This window comes from Gossypium raimondii, chromosome 2, assembly GCF_025698545.1.
Source record: "Gossypium raimondii isolate GPD5lz chromosome 2, ASM2569854v1, whole genome shotgun sequence".
Taxonomy (NCBI): domain Eukaryota; kingdom Viridiplantae; phylum Streptophyta; class Magnoliopsida; order Malvales; family Malvaceae; genus Gossypium; species Gossypium raimondii.
Genome location: NC_068566.1, coordinates 15,474,177 through 15,487,766, shown reverse-complemented (window position 1 = coordinate 15,487,766; position 13,590 = coordinate 15,474,177). Strand labels below are relative to the sequence as shown.

Below are 13,590 nucleotides of genomic sequence, written 5' to 3'. Positions count from 1 at the left end.
ATAATTTTGACGATTGAATTGTTGCACCCTAACTTACTGAGTGTGGCAATTTATTTCTTCGAAATAAGTGCCTCTTATTATTCAATTTGGTTTACTCAAATTTAGACTTCAAAGGATTGTATTTTAAAATATTTTCAAAGTTTCGACACTAAGACATTAAACAATTAATTCGGTACCAATTTTAGGCGTTGCGAGGGTGTTAACCCTTCTTCGTGCGTAACCGACTCTCGAACTTATTTTCTCAAATTTCACAGACCTAAAATCATTTTCAAGGTGATCCAATCACACCTCAAAAAAAAATCGATGGTGACTCCCACTTTATTTTCCAAAGTCGATCCCCACCGTTTTTTAAAAAATTTGAAAAGATGGTTTCGACAATTGTATTTGGCAATACATATGCCTTGCATAACTTGCAAGATTATTTTGATTAAACTGTTTCAAGGTAGAAATAATCTGTTACCTCACTTGATCTTTTATATGCTTGTGAAGATTGATTAATCGCTTCGATTGACATTGAAAAATGTTCAAGAGATTGATTAATCTAATAAGTATGTATGAGCAGTAGTTAGCAAACTACCGAGTTGCCATGAATTTTTTCGTAGCAGTATAAACATAAGTTTAATAATTTAAGTTAAAGGAATGTAATTAATCTAACACAATTATATCATCTTGATTAAACCTTATTTGAAATCATGAATTAGAACCCTTTAATTTTTAAATTTTTTTACTTAGTTTTTAACCCTTAGTTTTTAATCATCTTTAAACCAAAATATTTTCTATCACCAAAGTGTTTTAACATTAATTTCATAAATATTCATTTTTACAGCCCCTGTGGGTACGATAAATAGACATCTACTTGTCACTTTATTACTTGTTGCAATTGTGTATACTTGCAAAATTTCGTCGTTCCAAGTTTTTGGCGCCGTTACTGGGGACTATTTTTTTTAAAAAAAAGCCATTATTTGTGAATATATTTTTACATTTTGGTTTATTTATTTTCCTGTTTAAATCTTTACTTAATCTTTCTGTGATTATTTCAGGTGTTTATAAGTATTGACCAGATTATCGACTTACTCCCTGTGGAACTTGAAATAGAACGAACCTTTCGACAACGAAGAAGACAAGCAAACTAGAGAAGGACCGAAAAGATAAACTTTGACAATATGAATCAAGGAAACAGAGCAAACCTTGCTCAGAATCCTATCCTTCTTGCTGATAATAGGGATAACAGAACTTTACGACAGTATGCCGTGCCAGTATTTAATGATCTTAATCCAGGTATTAAGAAACTCGAAATCAAGGCACAATAATTCGAGCTGAAGCCAGTCGTGTTCTAGATGGTTCAGACTGTGGGCCAATTTAGTGGAATGCATACTGAAGATCCTCATGTTCACTTAAGAACATTTATGGAAGTGAGCGATTCTTTCAAGTTAGCCGGAGTACCCGAAGATGCATTACGACTAAAACTGTTCCCATATTCGCTAAGGGATAGAGCTCATGCCTGGTTGAACTCTTTGCCACCGAATTCGATTTCTACATGGAAAGAGTTAGCCGAGAGATTCCTCATGAAGTATTTCCTACCGAGCAAGAATTCCAAGTTAAGGAATGAGATCACTGCCTTCCAACAAATGGATGATGAGTCCCTGTATGAGGCATGAGAAAGGTACAAAGATTTATTACGAAAGTGCTCTCATCATGGAATCCTACATTGCATTCAACTTGAGACATTCTATAATGGTCTCAACTCTCACACGAGGATGGTAGTGGACGTCTCTGCTAATGGTGCTCTCCTTTCTAAGTCTTATAATGAGGCTTATGAAATTATTGAGAAGATTTCCAGCAACAATTATCAATGGCAAACCAATCGAGCAGCGTCAGGAAGACGAGTCGCTGGAATACATGAAGTGTACGCTCTCACTTCACTCGCATATCAGGTATCTTCAATATCCTTAATGCTTAAGAATCTTACCACTGATGGGTCTAAAAATTTTGCAGCCCAACCACCTAACCAATTTGAGAATATAGCCTGTGTGTATTGTGGGGAAGGACATTTGTTTGAAGAATGTCCATCGAACCCCAAATTCGTATATTACATGGGTAACCAAAAACAAAACCGAGGGAAGCAAGGACTGCAATCCAAATTTTATAACTCATCGTGGCAAAATCACCTGAATTTTTCTTGGAGTAACTAAGGGGCTGGAACCAGTAACACTTACACCCAACCAAGGCCAACTCACCCGCCTAGTTTCCCCTAACAAGTTCAAAAACCAACCTAAGTGGAACCATCCAATAGCTTAGATAATCTATTAAAGGCATACATGGCGAAAAACGACGCCACTCTAAGGAATTTCGAGAATCAAGTGTGCCAACTTGCTACTGAACTCAGGAACCAACCACAAGGTGCTCTACCTAGTGACACGGAGAATTCGAGAAATCTGGGGAAGGAACATTGTAAAGCGTTGGCATTGAGGAGTGGAAAGATAGTAAAGCCCAACACTGTTGAAGTTGAAAAGGAGCCAGCTAATGCTCAAGATTCAGAAGAAGTTCAACCAAGTGTTGAATTTGCAGTTTCACCAGAACCAGAATATGCAAAACCTGACAAAGTAACCTTAGGAATAGCTAATTCTGATAAACTAACAATGTCGTTAGATGCAGAATTAGCGCCAAAGATGAATCAACCAGAATCAGTCCCAGTAATGAAACCACTACCACCACCATACCTTCAAAGACTTCAGAAACAGAAGCAGGAGATTCAATTTAAGAAGTTCCTTGACGTACTCAAGCAACTTCACATCAACATCCCATTGGTTGAATCACTTGAGCAAATGTCGTACTACGTCAAGTTCATGAAAGATATCTTATCTAAGAAATGAAGACTTGGAGAATTTGAGACGGTAGCTCTAACGAAGGAATGCAGTGCATATCTTCAAGACAAACTACCCCCAAAATTGAAGGATCCTTGATATTTTACCATATCGTGCAACATTGGAGCAACATATTGTGGTAAGGCATTATGTGACTTAGGTGCAAGTATCAACTTGATGCCTATGTCAATATTTAGGAAGTTGGGGATAGGAGAAGTTAGACCAACTACAGTTAAGCTTCAACTAGCAGATCGATCCTTAGCACATCCAGAAGGAAAAATCGATGACGTATTGGTACGTGTAGATAAGTTTATCTTTCCTGTTGACTTTGTAATTCTAGATTTTGAGGCAGACAAAGAAGTGCCAATCATCCTAGGAAGGTCGTTCCTAGCAACTGGAAGGACCCTTATTGATGTGTAGAAGGGCGAGCTCACTATACGTGTTTAGGATGATCAGGTAACATTTAACGTCTTTAAGTCTATGCGATTTTCTGACACAATGGATGAATGCTCTACAGTGTCCAATTTAGAGGATTTAATAGTAGAGAGGGGACTGAACTATGTTAAGGACCCACTGGAAAGATTTTTGACATCGGATTCTCTGAATGACGAAGAGGAGGATGAATACTTAGCTTTGCTAGAAGCTAATCAAAGGGGATTTAATCCACAATCCTGTTTTGAATCTTTGGAGTTAGAAAAGAGGGACTATTATCAACCAAAAATGTCGATCGAGGAGCCACCAAAATTAGAACTCAAGGTATTACCTTCTCATTTAAAATACATTTATTTAGGTAACGCTTCTACTCTGTCTATGATTGTTTCAGCAGAATTAAACAGTAAGCAAGAAGAGAAACTTATCTTAGTTCTGAAAAAATTCAAGAAGGCCATCAGATGGACCCTAGCCGATATTCGCGACATTAGTCCATCTGTATGCATGCACAAGATTATATTAGAGATGGAAAAAAAGGGATGATCAATGGACAACGGAGACTGAACCCCATCATGAAGGACGTAGTTAAAAAAGAGATCATCAAGTGGTTAGATACGGGTATCATCTATCCCATCTCAGACAGTTCATGGGTAAGCCCGGTCCAGTGCGTGCCAAACAAAAGAGGTATCACAGTCGTAGAGAACGAGAACAATGAGTTGATACCGACTAGAACGGTTATGGGATAAAGAATCTGCATCGATTACCAGAAGCTGAATAAGGTGACTAGGAAAGATCACTTTCCTTTGCCGTTCTTGGACCAGATGCTGGATAAACTCGCAGGACGAGATTACTACTATTTTCTCGATGGATACTCAAGGTATAATCAGATTACAGTAGCACCGGAAGATCAACACAAAATGACATTCACCTACCCTTATGGTACGTTTGCATTTAGACGCATGCCATTTGGTTTATGTAATGCACTGCTACATTTGAAAGATGTATGATGTCTACTTTTACTAACATGGTTGAGAAATATTTGGAAGTTTTTATGGATGATTTTTCAGTATTTGGAGATACTTACGATGATTGCTTAGCTAATCTAGCTAAGGTACTAAGGCGATGCGAAGAAACGAATCTCGTACTCAACTGGGAAAAGTGCCATTTTATGGTACGAGAAGAAGTTGTTCTAGGGCATCAGATAACGAGACATGGGATTTAGGTAGACAAAGCAAAGGTAGACGTTATTGAGAGACTCCCAACTCCAACATCTGTAAAGGGTGTTAGGAGCTTTTTAGGCTACGCCGGTTTTTATTGAAGATTTATCAAGGACTTCTCCAAAGTTACTAAACCCTATGTAAATTATTGGAGAAGGACTCTATATTCAAGTTTGATGATGAATGCTTCAAAGCCTTCAATGATTTGAAGAGTCGATTAGTCACGACACCCACAATCGTCACACCAGACTGGGATTTGCCATTCAAATTGATGTGTGACGCAAGTGACTTCGCAATTGGAGCTGTCTTGGGCCTGCGAAGGAACAAAGTTTTTCATCACATCTATTACGCAAGTCGAACCCTTACAAGAGCTCAATTGAATTATGCGGTAACAAAAAAAGAGTTACTTGCTATTGTGTTTGCTTTCGATAAGTTTCGATCTTATCTAGTAAGTACCAAAGTGACTTTCTATACGGACCACTCGGCAAGTAAGTATTTACTTGCGAAGAAAGACGCTAAGCCGAGGCTGATCTGATGGGTACTTCTACTTCAAGAGTTCGATCTAGAAATTCAAGATCGAAAGGGAGTCAAAAATCAAGTAGCAGATCACTTGTCAAGATTGGAGCCAAAAGAAAAGAATTCTCCTCTTATACCAATTCAGGAGATGTTTCCAGACGAACAGATCCTGAAGGTAAATCATGTCCATAATACCCCTTGGTTTGCTGATATTGCTAACTATTTAGCTTGTGGTTTGATGCCAATTGATAAGACATATCAACAAAGGAAAAAGTTTCTTCACGATGTGAAGTACTATTTCTAGGAAGAGCCATATGTGTTTAAAAAGCGTGCAGATCAGATGATCAGGAGATGAGTGATAGAAGATGAAATATCGAAGATTTTATACCACTGTCACTCAACTCCAAGTGGGGGACACTTCGGAGGTACACACACAGTGTCCAAAGTATTGCAAGCTGGATTCTTTTGGCCAACATTATTCAAGGATGCATATGCTTACGTGAAGAGCTGTGATAGGTATCAAAGGGTTGGAAATGTCACCAACAGAAATGAGATGCCTCGAATAAACATCATTGAGGTAGAGTTGTTCGATGTATGGGGTATTGACTTTCTTGGTCCTTTTTCCTCCATCTTGGGGTCATAAGTACATACTAGTAGCAGTAGACTATGTGTCTAAGTGGGTCGAGGCTAAGGCATATTTGACAAAAGATGCTAAGGTTGTGATGAAGTTTCTACAAAAGCATGTGTTCACAAGGTTTGGAACCTCAAGAGCTATCATCAGTGATGAAGGATCCCACTTTGTGAATAAGTGGTTAAAATGGTTATTAGACAAGCACGGAGTGAAACACAAGGTTGCAACAACTTACCATCACAGACAAATGGGCAAGCTGAACTGGCAAATAAGGAGATCAAATGCATATTTGAGAAGGTAGTCTGCCCGAACCAACGAGATTGGTCCACAAGATTAGATGATGCTTTATGGGCTTAAAAAATAACAGACAAGACACCGTTAGGGATGTCACCCTATAGGTTGGTCTTTGGGAAAGCCTGCCATCTACCATTGGAGTTAGAGCACAAAGCTTACTGGGCTCTTCAACAACTTAATTTGGATCCTAAGCTCGCGAAAGAGAAATGGATGTTCCAACTCAATGAGTTAGAAGAGTTCCGAATGTTCTCATATGAAAATGCCAAAGTACTTAGAGAAAGACTCAAGAAATGGCATGACAACCACATTTGAGTTCGAGAATTTTAAGCAGGTCGGCAAGTCTTGTTGTTTAATTCCAGATTGAAGCTCCTTCTAGGTAAGCTAAAATCACGTTGGTCCGGTCCATTTACGTTTCACCAAGTCTATCCATACGGAATTGTTGAACTCCAAGGTAAGGGAGGTAGTTTCCGAGTTAATGCTCAGCGCTTGAAACATTATTGGGGAGATAAAATTAAACGGGATAAAATCTCATTCATTTTATCGAATACTTAATTTTTCAATTTTCTTTTTGAATAAATGATTTAGGGTATATTTTCGGGTAAAGTATCTGTCTAGGAGATTGGAACTTAAGTGGGACCGTTTGTGACCCCTCCAATCATTCCTGGGAATTTATTTTGACATAATTTTCCAAGAAATTATCCCCTAAAGGGAAAAATAAATTTTTAGTTTCAAATAAAAGGGTCAATTTTGATCCAAGTTTTAATTTGCAACTCAATTTTAAATTTTCATTAAGTCTAGGGACTTAATTGAATTATTTTTTAGTTGCTCTTTTCGTAAATAAAAAAAACTAGGTGCCTTTCTTTGTGAATATTTTAAAAAGCATCTAGAATAAATATCTTTAATATTATTAATAATTTGATAAACTTTAATATAAAATTATATTATTTATAATTTATATATTAATTTTTATCAACTTAGCTTAGAATTTAGGAATTTTTTATTTCTGCACATGAAAATAAGATATGGGAATCAAAAGTAAATATGGACAAGTAGTAAAGTCTAAAGTGTGACAATAGGTATATACATGTCTAGGATTGGATCTAGGAAGAGCTTGGTACTTAAGCAGTCAAATTAACTCACCTCCTCTTTTCTGGATCCTACCTGATGTATAGTATCTATTCACTTTAAACAATGAGGACATTGTTCATTTTAAGATGGGGGGACCGAAAATTGAAATTATTTCCACTCAGAATAATTTTTTTTAATTATGAATATGATATATTTTTGTTCAATAAATTTGAATTTTGTTAAGTATGCTAAATTTAAGTATGAATAAAGTTTGATTATTTCAATAAATTGTTATGTTAGCTTAATAATGACATGAAATGTATTTCTAATAGAGTATGCAAATCATACCATAAAATTTTCTTTCTTTAGGAAAGTTAGGCATACATGAAAGTTTAAGTCTTTAGAATTGACTTGTGAGGCGAAATCCTAGGAAGCATGGAATGTTGAAAATGATTTAGGCAACTGTTGTTTGGACCGTTTGAGCCTTTCAAGCCAACCACGATGAAATTTTTATCCTTTGAAACCCAACTTTGAGACTTTATGGCCTAATTTTATTTGAACCCTTACAAAGTTAGCCATCACTTTTCTTAATTATCTTAAAAATGTCCCAAACACTAGACTCAGTACTATTCAGAGTATTCTTTGAAAATAAGTTTGGAGGAGTTGCAAAGAAGTATGAAATGCTCTAAAAATTGTAGTACATGCAGTAAAATACTAAAAAGAAAAGCTTATGTACTTGAAGTAAATTGCACTAAAGAGCATGTGAAAAGGAAAGAAAAGTTGATGTATTGAAGATAATTATTTTAAAAGGCCGGATACAAGCTGAGTCTAGGGTTTCTTTTTTTACCTAAAATTATCTATCTTTTACCTACCCCTAAGCCCAACCACGTTACAACCTTGTTAAAGACCTATTGATTCAAAGTTCCAATGTTACCTACATTAGTGGAGAGAAATTGCTCTGTTCAACATATGAAGACATCAGTTAAGCTTAATGATTGCAGTTTAATTTTGAATAAGGGATTAAAATCAAATTGTTAGGGAATAACATGTCTTTATTAAGAAACATTTAGTCTAAATTTTCTATTTTAGTAATTGTTGAGATTAATTTGAACAATATATATACTTGAGTAGCATAATTATCAAATTTCTTGTTTTTAAGCATAAGTATATTGATTTCATGATTTTGGGAAGAATGTTGTTCTGAAGGAGTTTTTCAAAAAAAAATTTCGAGAAAATTCTTTTCAAATTTGTGCATTACTTGGGACGAGCAATGAATTAAGTTAGGGGGCGTGGAAACACGAAAATTTATGTGTTTTTACATGCCCTTTTTAAATTAAAATCATGCTATTTCGGTTAAATTCTTGTCGAAAAATAATTAAATATTATAAAATAATTAAATAATGTTAAAAATATGAACACGATGAAAATTTTATAGTTAATTTTGATTAATTTTGACTATTTTCGACAGATTCGCACAAAGGGCGAAAATTGGCTCGGCAGACAATGCTCGAAGAATAAAATCGACAAGCAATTTGAAGCATCGAGACAAATTTATTTCCAGCCTAAGATGGTCCAAAAATGTGTGCTAATTCATAATATAATTAATTTTAATTTATTCCCAATTTAATTTGGGCTAAATACATTATTATTAATTAATTATGGAAAAAAAGGGTCCAGTTGAACCGCATTGGTTAAACCGAATCTAGTGAACCGAACCAGCCACCAATTGGGCTGCCCAGAACTGTCCATATGCTGAACCAAATCAGCATTTTATCTGACTAAATAAGCTTGCAAAGAAGCCCTTGAAGAACTTTCAACCTTGCATTCAAACCCCTCCAAAAAATGTGGCTTTTTGGATTTGCCTCAGGCTATTTTTAGCAAAGTTGAATCTCTCAACTTTTTCATATGTGTGGCCAGCCAATGGGGGTATCTTTGGCTGATGGAATTTTCTATTTTTAGCAGTCACAATCAGCTATAAAAGCCACCCCTTACTGATCATTCAACTCATCCCTCACACTCTCATTCTCTATTTTCCTCTTTCACTTTCTCTAAGCTTTTCCTCCCCATTTTCCCTTTTGTTCAAGTGCCGATTTCTTCTCTTGGGAAAGAGGTCCTCATCAGCCATTGTTGAATAGAAATTAAAGTGTTCATAAGCCACCTTGATAGCCAAGGACAACAGAGAACGAGGAACTGAGAAATCAGTCAAGCCACGGAGAAACACCAGATTTGCTTCTTGTTCCCTATCTCTTTAAAATTCGTTGTTGTTTTGACAAACATGTTTATGAATATTATGCTATTGAAATGGTTAATTTAATCAATCTAGCTTGAATTTAATCCATGTTAGGTTGATTATATTTTGCCTGCTTGAATTATTGAAATTGTGTTTGTGTTGTTATAGGCCTCAGTAAGATGCTTAATTAAGTAAAATCATGCCTAAGTTATTGTTAGATAACTAATGAATTAATTATTAAATTGTATTGAAATTGTAATTATTTGACACAATACTTAATCAGTTCATGTTTATTCTTCTAAGGTAGCTGAAGTTAATTTAGCATTGTATTTGGCGATATATATGCCTTGCATAACTTGCAAGATTATTGTGATTAAACTATTTCAAGGTATAAATACTCTGTTACCTCACTTGATCTTTTATATGCTTGTGAAGATTGATTAATCGCTTGGATTGACATTGAAAAATGTTCAAGAGATTGATTAATTTAATAAGTATGCCATTAGTTAGCAAATTACCGAGTTGCCATGAATTTGTTCGTAGCAGTATAAACATAAGTTTAATAATTCTAAGTTAAAGGAATGTAATTAATCCAACACAATTATATCATCTTGATTAAACCTTATTTGAAATCTTGCATTAGAACCTTTTTATTTCTAAATTTTTTTAACTTAGTTTTTAACCCTTATTTTTTAATCATCTTTAAACCAAAATATTTTCTATCACCAAAGTGTTTAACATTAATTTCAGAAATATTCCTTTTTACAGTCCCTGTGGGTACGATAACTCGACATTTACTTATCACTTTAATACTTGTTGTGATTGTGTACACTTGCACATTTTCGTCGTTCCAGTTTCTTATCTTAGGCCTCATATAACTCATTTAGAGTTCGAGATCTCTCATTGACTATACACTTAGAAATTTCACCATTTAAAATCCCTTCAATATTTTATTCTCATCCAATATACCTTTTCAAACTATCATTTGTCATTGTTTCATGTCAAATTTGTCTAATGGTTTTCACTATGCCATAATCTCATAGAATTCCCAGTAGTAGGAATCTCTAAATGTCCTTATCCAAACTATCCTTATTTTACAACAATCTATATTTTACTTGTAACACCCCTCATCTGTCCTAACGATCGGTATGGATGGAATATGCCACCATACCACTTTCATTTAAAAAATTCAAATTTTATTTAAGAAATTAATTAAGAAAAAACCTTCATAAAATCATATAAAATAGATAAAATCAATTTTAAAATTTTAAAATCATGTTAAAACCATTTTGAATCAATTTAAGTGTGTTCAGAGGTGTTTGGGACCATATGTGGTACTTGGAAGGCTCATTCTTTATGAAATAGTATAGTAGCACAGTCAAGACCCAAGTATTGGTATCTAAGGCCTTGGGATCCAAACCTAGGTCCTTGTACTAATCTGGGCAGCATCTTTTGATCCGAGTTCAATACTCTTCACAAGGGTACTAGACCTTGAGACCTTAAAATCGAAAATATATGAAAAAAACCACTCTAAAATCTTGTCTAAACATCACCATGTCATTTCATTATGAATGAAAAGATTATAAATCAAAATTTAGGCTAATTTAAACATAAAAACTTAGTATGTACACTAAAAGTTCAATAAGGTGTGTGTCTTGTTTAAGAGAAATGTAAAAGAGTCTCAATTCAACATTTAACTTTACTACAACCCAACTAATTTAATACATGCCATTAATTCAATAATGATATTTACAATCTTGAAATATAATCTTAAAAGTTTTTTGGGTGATGCAATGCTCCCAAGCTATCATAGTGACTTTTCGAAAAGTCCGTACATACGCGTTTTAAACCACTAACGCGTGTGCTTTTAAAGCTAAATAAGCAATAATGTAATAACCAATTTTTCAGTGGTGTTAGAAACAGTGGTTTTAGGGCCACCAAATCCAACGAGTAAGTTCGTAAATATTATTATTTAATATTTATGAGTCAAATATGGTTTTAAAAAGGTTTTTGAATTGATAGTTTATGTTATATAAGCGATTTATTAAGTTCAAGTGGCATGGCTCTAAGGTCAAGTGGTTTTAGAAAATGAAGTATCGGGACCTCGTTTCTATAAACTGAGCTATAAATAAATTTATAAATCTTTACGGAGTGTCATTAAGGTGGTATTAAAGTTTCATTGAAAAATTTTAACATTTCGATAGTTAGTTAATTAAAAAGAACTAAATTGTAAAAGATGTAAAATTTGATCACTATAATAAAGGAATATGGACTTAAATGGTAATTAGACCATTTAAGGAGTCAGTGGACAAATATGTACGTGAATTTCGTGTTTTATTTAATTATTAATCAAGGTTAAAATGGTAATTTGATAAATTAATTAAAATAAAAATAAAAACATAAGTAAAATATGAATGGTTGCCATCCTCTTCCCCATTTTACAACTGAATTCTTCCATGGATGTTAAGCTAGGTTTCGGCCAATTTCAAAGTTTTGCATGATAAGTAATTCTTACCCGTTTTTAGTAATTTTATGTTTTTGAGATCGTTGCAACTAGGTCCAACTAGCTCATACCTTTGATTTTGAAACTATTAAAGATTTTGATTATTTCCATTGATGAAACTTGTGATTTTCGATGTTAATTGATGAATTTGAGATATTAGTTGTTATTTAAAAGTATTTTATTAAGTGATTTTTGATGAATTTTTAGATTAGGGACTAAATTGTTGAAAGAGTAAAAGTACAAGGATTTGATGTGAAATTTTTGCAATAATGGACTATATTGGATGCATACGTATTCGGCTAGGGTCAAATTTGGGTAAAAATGGTTAATTTGCATGTTTTAGGCTCATGGACTAAATTGGATAAAAGTAAAATTTTAGGGGCAATTTTAAAAAATGTCAAAAATTACTAAATTACATAAAATACATTGTTTTACTATCAAAATTAATAGATTGAATGAAATTATTAATTTAGATTAAGATTGCGTGGAAAATCGAAGAGAATGAAAAATTACCAAAATGCCCCTATACTTTGACATTTCTGCAATTATGCCTGGTAAGTTCGTATGAATTGTATTATGTATAATGTTGAGTGATTAAATTTAATGTTATTATATGATTTTATTGAAAATGGATCAATATATATGTTAATTATACAATTTATCGAGTAAAGAAACGATGAAAATTCAATGAGGTACGATGATTATCGAGCCCTGTTTGAACCTTAGGAATATATAGGACACAAATGACATGTCATTAGGGTTACTATGTTTCGGGTGCTAGTCCTGAACGTCCTACTAGTGGCTGAGTTCCGACATGTGTTGCGGATACTTGACAGCTTGTGTGGGTAGCACCGTGTAGCTACGTTCTGATTGATAGCTTGTATGAGTAGACCCATTTATAGCTCGGGAGAGAGCATCTATGTAAAGGAAAATGAAAGAAATTATTTCAACCATATATTAGCACACAGTGTGTGAGATTCTTACGTGTGTGATATTATTCTAAGTGGTTCAACGGGCATACAAAGGGAAGGAACGGTAAGTGTTCTGATTGACAATGTCATGAAAGTATGGAACTGTATGAGTTCTTAATGATTAAAGTATGTATAGCCATGTTCATGAAAAGTATGAATGCTTTTATGTTATATTCATGAAAGTTATTTTATCATGTGGCGATTTTTGCTAAGTTATGTGTTTAATCACTAACTTGTGACTATAGTTAATGTTATGTTTATGTCTTAAATGTTATGCAAATGAAATGATAAGTGTTCAATATGAATTAAGATATGTATGCATGAAACTCATTGAAATGGTGATACATAGAAAACATGATATGTTATGAGATGGGTGATAAATCCAATTGAATTATGCTTAAGTATAATGGTTATCCATGTTAAGTTCATATGAATCATATTTAAATGAACTAACATTTGTTGTTGATGTGCTTAGGCTTATGCCAAGCTTGTGGATATGATTGAAGTTTATGATTATGCTTGTACTATGCATATGAAACAGGTAAGAAAAGGGAATGATACGGTAAGTACGTAATTGGAATGTATTATGATGTTATAAAAAGGTTTAATAAGATAAATGATGTATTCATATGTGAGTCAATTCCTTATGCCTTAAATGAATCTATCTATTCCATGGATAAGTACACTTTGAATTGAGAATTAATAATGTTATTTAGGCTTATGATAAGCATTGGGAACAAAATGAAAGTAAATAAATTGAAAGGTGTATAATCTTATAGAAAGATTGATGGTTATACATTATGTCCCATAAAATCCTTTAATGTTCGAATTTTGGCATTGTTATAGGTTTATGTCTATTCTATAAAG

At 33.9% G+C, this 13,590-nt stretch overlaps 1 non-coding gene across 1 annotated transcript; it reads right to left on the bottom strand.

Annotated features, from left to right (window-relative positions):
* Positions 1 to 1,595: 1,595 nt before the first annotated feature.
* LOC128039326 (small nucleolar RNA R71) lies at positions 1,596 to 1,702 on the bottom strand. Its single transcript, XR_008193830.1, has one exon. It is a non-coding gene; the product is annotated as a small nucleolar RNA R71 (small nucleolar RNA).
* Positions 1,703 to 13,590: the final 11,888 nt, after the last annotated feature.